The sequence below is a fragment of the Hemitrygon akajei genome, unplaced genomic scaffold (genome assembly GCF_048418815.1).
Source record: "Hemitrygon akajei unplaced genomic scaffold, sHemAka1.3 Scf000057, whole genome shotgun sequence".
Taxonomy (NCBI): domain Eukaryota; kingdom Metazoa; phylum Chordata; class Chondrichthyes; order Myliobatiformes; family Dasyatidae; genus Hemitrygon; species Hemitrygon akajei.
Genome location: NW_027331943.1, coordinates 1,932,187 through 1,945,650, shown reverse-complemented (window position 1 = coordinate 1,945,650; position 13,464 = coordinate 1,932,187). Strand labels below are relative to the sequence as shown.

The 13,464-nt window shown below is 45.9% G+C and overlaps 1 protein-coding gene across 1 annotated transcript in view; it reads left to right on the top strand.

The window, feature by feature from the left end:
- The window catches only part of LOC140721546 (NACHT, LRR and PYD domains-containing protein 3-like), an 817,640-nt gene that overhangs the window by 719,718 nt on the left and 84,458 nt on the right, over positions 1-13,464 (top strand). The window lies entirely within an intron of this gene.

The window sequence follows — 13,464 nt, the reverse complement described above, 5'->3', positions numbered from 1 at the left end:
CTCTTTCAGAAATCTGGGGTGTAGTAGAGACTGTGTTGACTGGCTGCATCACGGCTTGCTACGGAAACAGCAATGGAATTGAACCGAAAATCCTACAAGAAGTAATGGATTCGGCACAGTGGTTCATGGGTAAAACACTCCAAACCATTGAGTACTCCTGAGAGAGTGGGGCTGAGAGAAACGGGCCAGTTTATAGATACACCTCTGAGACAGTGAGACTGAGAGACACAGGCCAGTGTATGGATATGACCCTGAGAGAATGTACAGAGACCCCTGCCTCTCCCTTCCCCCATCCCACTTTCACTCTGCCTCCTCTTCTAGCTGCCTATCACTTCTCTCATGATTCTGCCTTCTTCTACTACCCATAGTGCTTTCCCCTTACATTCCTTCTTCACCTCTCCTGCCTATCCCCTTCCTGCTTCCCCTCCCCCACCTCTTGATCTTTCCTCTGATTGGCTTTTCACCTGGCACCTTCAACCCACCCCCACCTTCTTTATAGGGCCCCTGCCCCCTCGTTCATCTGTCCTGATGAATGGTCTCGGCCCGAAACGTTGGCTGCTCATTTCAACGGATGCTGCCCAACCTGCTGTTCATCCAGCTTTTGTACGTGTTGAGTGTATAAATATGTCCCTGTGAGAGCAGGACTGAGAGACACTGGTCAGTTTATTTACATACTGCTGAGAGAGTGAGTCTGAGAGACAATGGTCAGTTTATTTATATACTCCTGAGAGAGTGAGTCTGAGAGACACTGGTCAGTTTATTTATATACTCCTGAGAGAGTGAGTCTGAGAGATACTGGTCAGTTTATTTATATACTCCTGAGAGAGTGAGTCTGAGAGACACTGGTCAGTTTATTTATATACTCCTGAGAGAGAGAGTCCGAGAGACACTGATCAGTTTATTTATATACTCCTGAGAGAGTGAGTTTGAGAGACACTGGTCAGTTTATTTATATACTCCTGAGAGAGTGAGTCTGAGAGACACTGGTCAGTTTATTTATATACTCCTGAGAGAGTGAGTCTGAGAGACACTGGTCAGTTTATTTATATACTCCTGAGAGAGAGAGTCTGAGAGACACTGGTCAGTTTATTTATATACTCCTGAGAGAGTGAGTCTGAGAGACACTGGTCAGTTTATTTATATACTCCTGAGAGAGTGAGTCTGAGAGACACTGGTCAGTTTATTTATATACTCCTGAGAGAGTGGGGCTGAGAGAAACGGTCCAGTTTATAGATACACCTCTGAGACAGTGAGACTGAGAGACACAGGCCAGTGTATGGATATGACCCTGAGAGAATGTACAGAGACCCCTGCCTCTCCCTTCCACAATCCCACTTTCACTCTGCCTCCTCTTCTAGCTGCCTATCACTTCTCTCATGATTCTGCCTTCTTCTACTACCCATAGTGCTTTCCCCTTACATTCCTTCTTCACCTCTCCTGCCTATCCCCTTCCTGCTTCCCCTCCCCCACCTCTTGATCTTTCTTCTGATTGGCTTTTCACCTGGCACCTTCCACCCACCCCCACTTTCTTTATAGGGCCCCTGCCCCCTCGTTCATCTGTCCTGATGAATGGTCTCGGCCCGAAACGTTGGCTGCTCATTTCAACGGATGCTGCCCAACCTGCTGTTCATCCAGCTTTTGTACGTGTTGAGTGTATAAATATGTCCCTGTGAGAGCAGGACTGAGAGACACTGGTCAGTTTATTTACATACTGCTGAGAGAGTGAGTCTGAGAGACAATGGTCAGTTTATTTATATACTCCTGAGAGAGTGAGTCTGAGAGACACTGGTCAGTTTATTTATATACTCCTGAGAGAGTGAGTCTGAGAGATACTGGTCGCTGTATGTATATACCGCTGTGACAGTGGGAATGAGTGAGCAGAGGCTGAGTACGAGCTTCACTGCAGGTGATGTAAGGCCGGGTAAGCTCCTTTAATTAATCTAATTAGCTTATGAGTAGGTAATGGAGGCAGCAGTTAGGGCAGTTGAGTGCTCCGTTTGCAGTATGTGTGAAGTCAGGGTGGGCACTGTTGTCCCTGATGACTACACCTGCAAAAGGTGCATCCAGCTATAGCTCCTGACAAACCGAGTTAGAGAACTGGAGCTGGAGTTGGATGAACTTCGGATCATTCGGGAGTCAGAGGCAGAAATAGGCAGGAGTTTCAGAGAGATAGTCACCCCTAAAAGTCAGGAGGCAGGTAGCTGGATGACTCAGGAGAGGGAAGGGGAATAGATGGGAAGAGCAGAGCACCACTGTGGCCGTTCCCATCAACAAGAAGTACACTGTTTTGTATACTGTTGGTGGGGACGACCTACCAGGGACAAGTTGTAGTAGCCGCGTTTCTGGCACCGAGACTAGAAACTCAGCTCAGAAAGGAAGGAGGGAAAAGAGGAGAGCCGTAGTGATAGGGGATACGATAGTTAGGGGGACAGATAAGAGGTTCTGTGGGAGAGATTGAGAATCTCGGATGGTCTGTTGCCTCCCTGGTGCCAGGGTCCGCGATATCTCGGATCGAGTTCTCAGTATTCTCAAGAGGGAGGGTGAGCAGCTGGATGGCGTGATGCATGTAGGGACCAATGAAGTGGATAGGAAGACGGAGGCGGTCCTGCAAAGAGAGTTTAGGGAGTTAGGTGCAAAGTTGAAGGACAGGACATCCAGGGTTGCAATCTTAGGATTGCTCCCTGTGCCACGTGCTAGGGAGGCTAGAAATAGGAAGATAATACAGCTAAATACGTGGCTAAGGCGATGGAGCAGGAGGGAGGGCTTAATGATTCTGGCCAACTGGGCTTCCTTCCAGGGAAGGTGGGACCTGTTCCGACGGGACGGTTTACACCTGAACTGGAAGTGGAATAACATCCTTGCGCGTAGGTTAGCCAGTGCTGCTCTGGCGGTGTTTAAACTAGATTTGCAGGGGGAGGGGAACCAGAGTCTTTGAACAGATGGTGAAGTCCAGGAGGATAAAGGTTCTTGCGAGGACTGCTTGTATAGACAGAAATCAGAGATTTGAATGTGATAAAAATGTTTTCAGGTGTCAAACTGGGGAAGAGGCGTCTGGCTCTCAAATAGAGAAAGATAGGAGACAGAGTGTGAGGGAGGATAGGTAGGTGATAGAGAAGGGACCGAAGGTTTGAGATGTTTTTTTTGTAACGCAAGGAGTGTTATGTACAAAGCGGATGAGCTCACAGCGTGGATCAGTACTTGGAGATATGATGTGGTTGCCATTAGAGAGACTTGGATGGCTTAGGGACAGGAATAGTAACTTCAAGTTTTTACATGTTTCAGGAAGGACAGGGAGGGAGGCAAAAGAGGTGGGGGCGTGGCACTGTTGATCAGAGATAGTGTCACGGCTGCAGGAAAGGTAGAAGTCATGAAGGGATTGTCTACGGAGTCTCTGTGGGTGGAGACTAGGAACTGGAAGGGGTCAATAACTTTAGTGGGTGTTCTTGTAGGCCGCTCAATACTAACAGGTATATGGAGGAGTAGATAGGGAAACAGATCCTGGAAAGGTGTAATAATAACAGAGGTGTCGTGTTGGGAGATTTTAATTTCACAAATATTGATTGGTATCTCCCTACAGCAAAGGGTATAGATGGAGTGGAGTTTATTCGGTGTGCTCAGGAAGGTTTCTTGACACAATATGTAGATATGCCTACAAGAGGAGAGGCTGTACTTGCTTTGGTATTGGGAAATAAACCTGGTCAACTGTCAGATCTCCCAGTGGGAGAGAGTTTTGGAGATAGTGATCATAATTCTATCTCCTTTACCATAGCATTGGAGAGAGATAGGAACAGACAATTTAGAAAAGCGTTTAATTGGACTAAGGGGAATTATGAGGCTATCAGGCAGGAAAATTGGAAGCTTAAATTGGAAACAGATGTTCTGAAGGAAAAGTACGGAAGAAATGTGGCAAATGTTCAGTGAATATTTGTGTGGAGTTCTGCAGAGGAATGTTCCAATGAGACAGGGAAGTTATGGTAGGGTGCAGGAATCGTGGAGCACAAAGGCTGTAATAACCCTTGTCAAGATGAAAAGAAGAGCTTATGAAAGGTTCAGAGAGTTAGGTAATGTTAGAGATCTAGAAGATTATAAGGCTAACAGGACGCAGCTTAAGAAGGAAATTAGGAGAGCCAGAAGGGGCCATGAGAAGGCCTTGGTAGCAGTATTAAGGAAAACCCCAAGGCATTCTACAAGTCTGTGAAGAGCAAGAAGATAAGGCGTGAAAGAATAGGACCTATCAAATGTGACAGTTGGGAAGTGTATATGGAACCGGAGGAGATAGCAGAGGTACTAAATGAATACTTTACTTCAGTATTCACTATGGAAAAGGCTCTTGGTGATAATACTGACGACCTGCAGCAGACTGAACAGCTTGAACATGTAGATATTAAGAAAGAGGATTTGCAGGAGCTTTTGGAAAACATCAAGTTGGATAAGTCGCCGGACCCGGATGGAAAGTATCCCAGGATGCTGTAAGAGGCGAGAGAGGAGATTGCTGAGACTCTGGCGATGATCTTTGTATCATCAATGGGGACGGGAGAGGTTCCTGAGGATTGGAGGGTTGCGAATTTTGTTCCTTTATTCAAGAAAGGGAGTAAAGATAGACCTGGAAATTATAGACCAGTGAGTCTTACCCCAGTAAGTTGATGGAGATGATCTTGAGAGACATGATTCATGAACATTTGGAGAGGTATAATGTGATCAGGAATAGTCGGCACGGCTTTGTCAAAAGCAGGTCGCGCCTTAGGAGCCTGATTGAATTTTTTTGAGGATATGACTAAACATATTGATGAAAGAAGAGCAGTAGAAGTAGTATATATAAATTTCAGCAAAGCATTTGATAAGGTACCCCATGCAAGACTTAATTAGAAAGTAAGGAGGTATGGGATCCGGGGGGGATATTGCTTTGTTGATCAAGAACTGGCTTGCCACAAAAGGCAAAGAGTGGTTGTAGACGGGTCATATTTTGCATGGAAGTCGTTCACCAGTGCTGTGCCTCAGAGATCTGTTCTGGGACCCTTACTCATCGTGATTTTTATAAATGACCTGGAGGAGGAAGTGGAGGGATGGGTTATTAAGTTTGCTGATATCACAAAGGTTGTTGTTGTGGATAGTGTGAAGGGATGCCAGAGGTTATAGCAGGACATTGACAGGATGCAAAACTGGGCTGAGAAGTGGCAGATGGAATTAAATCCAGATAAATGTGAAGTGGTTCATTTTGGAAGGTCAAATATGATGGCAGAATATAGTATTATTGGTAAGACTGTTGGCGGTGTGGAAGATCACAGGGATCTTGGGGTCCGGGTCCGAGTCCATAGGACGCTTAAAGCTGCACGGTTTGACTGAGTGGTTAAGAAGGCGTAAGGTGTATTAGCCTTAATCAGTCGTGGTATTGAATTTAGGAGCCGACAGGTAACATTGCAGCCATATAGGACCCTGTTCAGACCCCACTTGGAGTACTGTAAACACGAGGAAATCTGCTGATGCTGGAAATTCAAGCAACACACAAGAAGCTGGTAGAACGCAGCAGGCCGCGCAGCATCTACAGGAAGAAGTACAGTCGACGTTTCAGGCCGAGACCATTCGTAAGGACAATCTGAAAGAAACGATAGTAAGATTTGAAAGTAGGAGGGGCAGGGGGAAATCCGAAATGCTAGAAGACAGAGGGGGAGGGGTGAAGCTAAGAACTGGAAAGGTGAGTGGGAAAAGGGATACCGAGCTGGAGAAGGGAAAGGATCATGAGTCGAGGCCTAGGGAGAAAGGAAGGGGCAGCGGAGCACCAGAGGGAGATGGAGAACAAGCAAGGAGTGATTGTGAGAGGGGCAGAGAGAGAGAAAAAAAGGGGCGGGAATAAATAAATAAATTTGGGATGGGTTAAGAAGGGGAGAAGGGGCATTTACGGAAGTTAGAGAAATCAATGTTCATGCCATCAGGTCGGAGGGTACCCAGACGGAATATAAGACTGTTTTTCCTCCAACCTGAGTGTGGCTTCATTTTGACAGTAGAGAAGGCCACGGATAGACATATCAGGATGGGAATGGGACGTGGAATTAAGATGTGTGGCCACTGGGTGATACTGCTTTCTCTGGCGGACGGAGCGTAGGTGTTCCACGATACGGTCTTCGAGTCTGCGTCGGATCTCACCAATATATAAAAGGCCACACCGGGAGTACCGGACGCAGTATACCACACCAGCCGACTCACAGGTGAAACGTCGCCTCACCTGGAAGGACTGTCTGGGGCCCTGAATGGTGGTGAGGGAGGAAGCGTAAGGGGAGGTGTAGCAGTTGTTCCGCTTACAAGGATAAGTGCTAGGAGGGCGATTGGTGAGAAGGGATGGGGGGGGGGTGGAGCGATCCCCGCGAAAAGCGGAAAGGGGGGGAGGGAAAAATGTGCTTGGTAGTGGGTTCCCGTTGGAGGTGGCGGAAGTCACGGAGAATTATACGTTGGACCTGGAGGCTGGTGGGGTGGTAGGTAAGGACAAGGAGAACCCTATCCCGAGTGGGGTGGCGGGTGGATGGGGTGAGGACAATTGTGCGGTAAATGAGAGAAATGCGTTTGAGAGCAGAGTTGATGGTGGATGAAGGGAAGCCCCTTTGTTTAAAAAAGGAAGACATCTCCTTCGTCCTGGAATGAAAAGCCTCATCCGGAGAGCAGATGCGGCGGAGATGGAGGAATTGTGAGAAGGGATAGCATTTTTGCAAGAGACAGGGTTGGAAGAATAATAGTCCAGGTAGCTGTGAGAGTCTGTAGGCTTATAGTAGATATCAGTAGATATGCCGTCTCCAGAGATGGAGACAGAAAGATCAGGAAAGGGGAGGGAGGTGTCGGAAATTGACCAGATAAATTTGAGGGCAGGGTGAAAGTTGGAGGCAAAGTTAATGAAGTCAACGAGCTCAGCATGCGTGCATTTTGCTACCCCTGTTCTCCCTCACACAATATTTATTAGCTAAGTTTGTCTTTCATTTCAGAAATTCTGCTGACAATTTTTCAATCCATTCACGTCATTCACATATTCTGGGCGCTCCTATATATCAGCTCTCCGCTTTCATTATGAATCGAAGGGAAAGGCAGGCAGAAAAGAAGAAGACTGCACGAGCAATGTGTCAAAATGCGTCACACGCCTACGTTGGCAATCTTTTCAGTAATGACTGATCCTTACCGGCATGCATAGTCTTTTGATGCCAGTTCCGAAAAGCTCGCTATAGCTCTAACTTCAGGGTTTTTTTTCAATGTGCACGGGCTGTTTCTGACGATCTGCCTCTCAGAGAACGCGGTGTCAATGCAATTCAATTAAAAGCAGGTTTTAGACAAAATGTCCCTTGTTCACGAGTGGCAGACAATTGAAAACATTCAACATATTTTCTGCTCAATTCAAAGCTACGTTTTGAAAACTATCGCCCTGACTCTTCAAAGCCCAAAAAATACAGATATAACGGGATTATCCTTGAACAGGAAGAACGTACATCCTGCGGTATCAATTAAATTAGCGAGGTGGTTGTGTTCTGTAAAGACGTCGGCGCTGCCGGGTCAGATCCCTGGTAAGAGGAGAACACTGCTACTGAAGTACAGACTGATAGGAAATTAGTTCATCCCGGAGCCGGGGAATAACACCTGTACAGACAAAGCCGCGAAGCGAAACGCTTGAAATGGCCACTGTCAGTGATAAATGATTGCATATCGATGATTGCTAACAAAATTATAGAATTGTAAAACGGGGTTTCTTCTTTCTCTTTGTTATTGTGTATGTTAATCAAAATGGCTTCTTTGTTTTGCTAAAAGCAGGAAAGCTTCTTTGTTGCGAGAGAGTGCTGCAAGCTTGTTTGGGTTAAATTTTACTGATAACGAGAATTGTATTCCTTTGTAAACCAATTGGGATTAATGTTGTTCTTTCTTCTGAGTCTGTAAGCTATTGTTGGCGGGCTTTTGGGGAGATCGGCGCGAGGGGGTGAGAGAGAGAGGACGCGATGCTGTAAACTGTGCGAGGAACGGACCCCAAGCGGGGGTTCAAGGCCAGGAGGTACCCCGAGGAGAGGAGATGAAGCTAGATGTGCTTGGTTGACCACTTCGGATGGTCCTGAGCTGCGAGTCGAGGAGTTCGGAGAGGATCGAATGGTGGCCAGAAGACTTCAATAATTGAGCTCCAACGGTTGCGCACGAAGTGGTTTGGACTTTGATAAGCTTGGCGCCTTTTCGTTATTTTCCTTTCCTTCATATAAACTGTATGGTTATTAATCAGTTATAGTAATCTTTATAAATTGTAATCATTTAATCGCATATGGTGTCCTGTTTGTTCTTTGGCGAGGCGGGGACATCACACTGCATCCATACAAGCAGATTACCCAGATTTGTGGGGCCGAACGCTGCTCCCCCTAGACGAGAACGAGCTGAGCGAGCCTGAGGCGACCCAGGGGATTACATTGTGGGGGCTCGTCGGGGATTGATTTCTGTTGAAGCTGTGTGATTACCCTCTTTAAATTATACCTGCGGCGAAGAGCTGGTGTGCCTTTGTGGGTGTGAAATTGCTGGTTATATCTGCATGTGTGTTGGGTGAGGTGGCTGTTGGTGCCCCGGAGGGCGTTGTTCCAGTTCCAACTAGCGTTGACGAAATGGTGGTGGTACCATGGGTTGTCCATGCTGTTAAGAGAACGAGGAAGGACTGGTCAGTATGTTCCAACTATGGTGGGTTCCGCCCGGTTGTGCGAATAATGTCCAGCCCTAAAGGGGCGGAGGCGTGGGCGGAGCGGTCCTCTCAGTTGTTGGGTGAGTGGCAGTGCTTGGCTGAGGGAAAGCGACAGGGATTGGTTGAAAGTTTGAGTAGGCGGGCTGGTAGCGTTGTTAGAACTGTCGGGCGCAATTATCTCGAAGTGACAGCTGCCAGTTCTGGGAAAGTGTGGGAAAATGCGTTTGTTTCGACTGGAGGGGGGGGGGGGGCTTACCATATCCGTGGCAGGAGATTGGTGGAAAGTTTTTAGGATATCCCTTTTGGCTACGGGGGCAAATAAATTGCTTGCAGTATAAGGGGATCTGTCAAGGAGATCAGCTCCTCCCTCAGTAGTTTAGTTGATCCGAGAGATGTCGGGAAACTTAGAGGAGGCCCAGTGGGGGAACGGCTTGGGGTCTCTGGGGGACCACGTTCCCAGCAATGTACCAAGGAAGTCCCGAAAGGAATAGGCCCTATTCCTGAAGGCTAGAGGGACCACGCACTCAGGTGTCGTTACGGATGGATGGAAGCCAAATTAAAGCCATCCTCGGCACCGGGAACCTATGCCCACTGACCCGCAGTCAGACCATAACCCTCCATTCCTTTCCTGTCCATGTACCTATACAAATTTATCTTAAATGACATTACCGAGCCTGCCTCTACCACTTCTACTGGTAGCTCGTTCCACAGAGCTACCATTCCCTGATTAATGACATTCCCCCTCGTGTTACCATTAAACTTTTGCTCCCTAACTCTCAACTCATGTCCTCTTGTTTGAATCTCCCCTACTCTGAATGGAAAAAAGCCTATTCACATCAACTGTCTATCACCCTCATAATTTTAAATACCTCTATCAAGCCCCCCTCAGCCTTCTACACTCCAAAGCATAAAGACCTAACTTGTTCAACCTTTCCCTGTAACTTAGGTGCTGAACCCCAGGTAACATTCTAGTAAATCTTCTCTGTGCTCTCTCTATTTTGTTGATATCTTTCCTATAATTCGGTGACCAGAAATGCACACAACACTCCAAATTCGGCCTTACCAATGCCTTGTACGATTTTAACATTATAACCCAACTCCTATACTCAATACTCTGATTTATAAAGGCCAACATTCCAAAAGATTTCTTCAACATCCTATCCACATGAGATTCCACCTTTAGTGAACTATGCACCATTATTCCTAGGTCATTCTGTTCTACTGCATTCTTCAATGGCCTACCATTTACCATGTATCTCCTATTTGGATTATTCCTACCAAAATGTAGCACCTCGCACTTAACAGCATTAAACTCCATCTGCTATCGCTCAGCCCACTCTTCTAACTGGCGTAAATCTCTCTGGAAGCTTTGAAAACCTACTTCATTATCCACAACGTTACCTACCTTAGTATCATCTGCATACTTACTAATCCAATTTAACACCACATCATCCAGATCATTAATGTATAGACCAAACAACATTGGACCCAGTAGAGATCCCTGAGGCACACCATTAGTCACCTGCCTCCAACCTGACAAACAGTTATCCACCACTACTCTCTGGCATCTCCCATCCAGCCACTGTTGAATCAATTTTATTACTTCAATATTAATACTTAACTATTGAACCTTCCTAACTAATCTTCCGTGCGGAATCTTGTCGAAGGCCTTACTGAAGTCCATATAGACAACATCCACTGCTTTCCCCTCGTCAACTTTTCTCCTAACCTCTTTAAAAAATTCAATAAGATTTGTCAAACATGACCTTCCACACACAAATCCATGCTGTCTGTTCCTAATCAGACCCTGACTATCCATATAATTATATATACCATCTCTAAGAATACATTTCATTAATTTACCCATCACTGACTTCAAACTCACAGGCCTATAATTGCTAGGATTACTCTTAGAACCCTTTTAAAACATTGGAACAGCATGAGAAATACGCCAATCCTCCGGCACCATCCCCGTTTTTAATGACATTTGAAATATTTCTGTCAGACCTCCTGCTATTTCTACTCTAACTTCCGTCACGGTCCTAGGGAATATCCTGTCAGGACTCGGAGATTTATCCACTTTTATATTCCTTAAAAGCGCCAGTACTTCCTCCTCTTTAATCGTCATAGCTTCCATAACTTCCCTACTTGTTTCCCTAACCTTACACAATTCAATATCCTTCTCCTCAGTGAATACCGAAGAAAAGAAATTGTTCAAAATCTCCCCCATCTCTTTCGGCTCCACACATAGCTGTCCACTCTAATTCTCTAAGGGACCACTTTTATCCCTCACTATCCGTTTGCTATTAATATAAATGTAGAAACCATTCGGATTTATTTTCACCTTACTTGCCAATGCAACCTCGTATCTTATTTCAGCTTTTCTAATTTCTTTCGTAAATTTCTTCTTCGTTTCTTTATATTCCTCGAGCACCTCATTTACTCCATACTGCCTATATTTATTGTAGATATCTCTCTTTTTCCGAACCAAGTTTCCAATATCCCTTGAAAACCATGGCTCTCTCAAAATTTTAACCTTTCCTTTCAACCTAACAGGAACATAAAGATTCTGTACCCTCAAAATTTCACCTTTAAATGGTCTCCATTTCTGTATTACATCCTTCCCATAAAACAAATTGCCCCAATTCACTCCTTGTTAATCCTTTCGCATCTCCTCAAAGTTAGCCTTTCTCCAATCAAAAATCTCAACACTATGTCCAGTCCTGTCCTTCTCCATAATTATATTGAAACTAATGACATTGTGATCACTGGACCCGAAGTGTTCCCCAACACATACCTCCGTCACCTGATCTATTTCATTCCCTAACAGAAGATCCAACACTGCCCCTTCTCTAGTCGGTACCTCCATGTATTGCTGTAAAAAAAACTACCCTGCACACATTTTACAAACTCCAAACCATCCATCCCTTTTGCAGTATGGGCTTCCCAGTTTATGTGTGAAAAATTAGCATCTCCCACAATCACAACCCTGTTCTTACTACAAGTATCTGCTATCTCCTTGCAAATTTGCTCCTCCAATTCTCGCTCGCCATTAGGTGGTCTATAATACACTCTTATTAGTGTTACTACACCTTTCCCATTCCTCAATTCCCCCCAAATAGCCTCCCTAGACGAGCACTCTAATCTATTCTGCCAGAACACCGCTGTAATATTTTCTCTGACAAGCAACGCAACATCTCCCCCTCTTGCCCCTCTGATTCCATCACACCAGAAGCAACGAAATCCAGGAATATTTAGTTGCCAATCACTCCCCTCCTGCAACCATGTTTCTCTAATAGCTACAACATCATATTTTCAAGTATGAATCCATGCTCTAAGCTCATCCACCTTTCTTACAATGCTCCTAGCATTAAAATAAATTTATTTAAGAAATTCTCCACCTCTTCCTCTCTGTTTATCTCTAACAGCACAAAGAACTTTAGTATCTTCTTTTTCGTACTTCTACCATACATCTGTTCCTACAATCTGATTCCCCCCCCCCCCCCCCACCCGTATCTTGTTTAAATCCACTGGAGCCTCTCTAGCAAACTTACCTGCAAGAATATTTGTCCCCTTCCAGTTCAGATGTAAACCGTCCCACCAGAACAGTTCCCAGCTTCCCTGGAAAACTGCCCAATTATCTATAAATCTGAAACCCTGCAGCATGTCTTTAGCCACGTGTTGATCTGCACTATCTTACTATTTCTAAACCCGCCTGCACGTGGCACTGGTAGCAATCCTGAGATCGCTATCCTGGAGGTCCTATCCTTTAACTTGGCACCTAGCTCCCTAAACTCACCTTTCAGGATCTCCTCACTCTTCCTACCCACCTCATTGGATCCCTACACGGACAACGACATCCAGCTACTCACCCTCCCTCTTGAGAATACTGAGAACTCGATCCGAGATATCGTAGACCCTGGCACCAGGGAGGCAACAGACCATCCGTGATTCTCGATCTCTTCCACAGAAACTCTTATCTGTTCCGCTAACTATCGAATCACCTATCACTACTACTCTCCTTTTTTCCCTCCTTCCCTTCTGAGCTGAGGGTCCAGTCTCAGTGCTAGAGACGCAACCACTGCAACTTGTCCCTGGTAGGTTGTCCCCACCAACAGTATCCAAAACGGTATACTTATTGTTGAAGGGAAAGGCCACATGGATGCTCTGCTCCTCCTATCTATTCCCCTTCCCTCTCCTGACAGTCACCTATCTAACTGTCTCCTGACTCCTAGGGGTGACTATCTCCCTGAAACTCCTGTCTATTTCTCACTCTGCTTTCCGAATGATCCGAAGTTCATCACGGTTTGTCAGGAGCTGCAGCTGGATGCACCTTTTGCAGGTGTAGTCATCAGTGACAAATGTGCTCGCCCTGACTTCCCACATACTTCAAACGGAGCACCTAACTGCCCTAACTGCTGCCTCCATTACCTACTCCAAAGTTAATTAAATTAATTAACGGAACTTACCCGCCCTTACCTCACTGGGAGCAAACTCGTCCTCAGCCTCTGCTCGCCGAAGCCTCTAGAGCCGAAGCCTCAAAGCTCCACTCCTACCCTGAGCCACTCACACCACTGGCCGCTCCTCTTCAGTTACACGTCCTTTTATTTGTCCCTGCCAATTATCTCACGAGCTTTTCGCTCCTGCTCTTCCTTCTGCAACGGTCACACAGAACCGAAGGGTGCATTGCATCACCCTCAAACTATTCAGGCTATTAAACTTCCTGAGTACTTGCTCAGTCGTAATTTTCACGGCACATAATCCGCTTCCCTGGCATTCTTAAA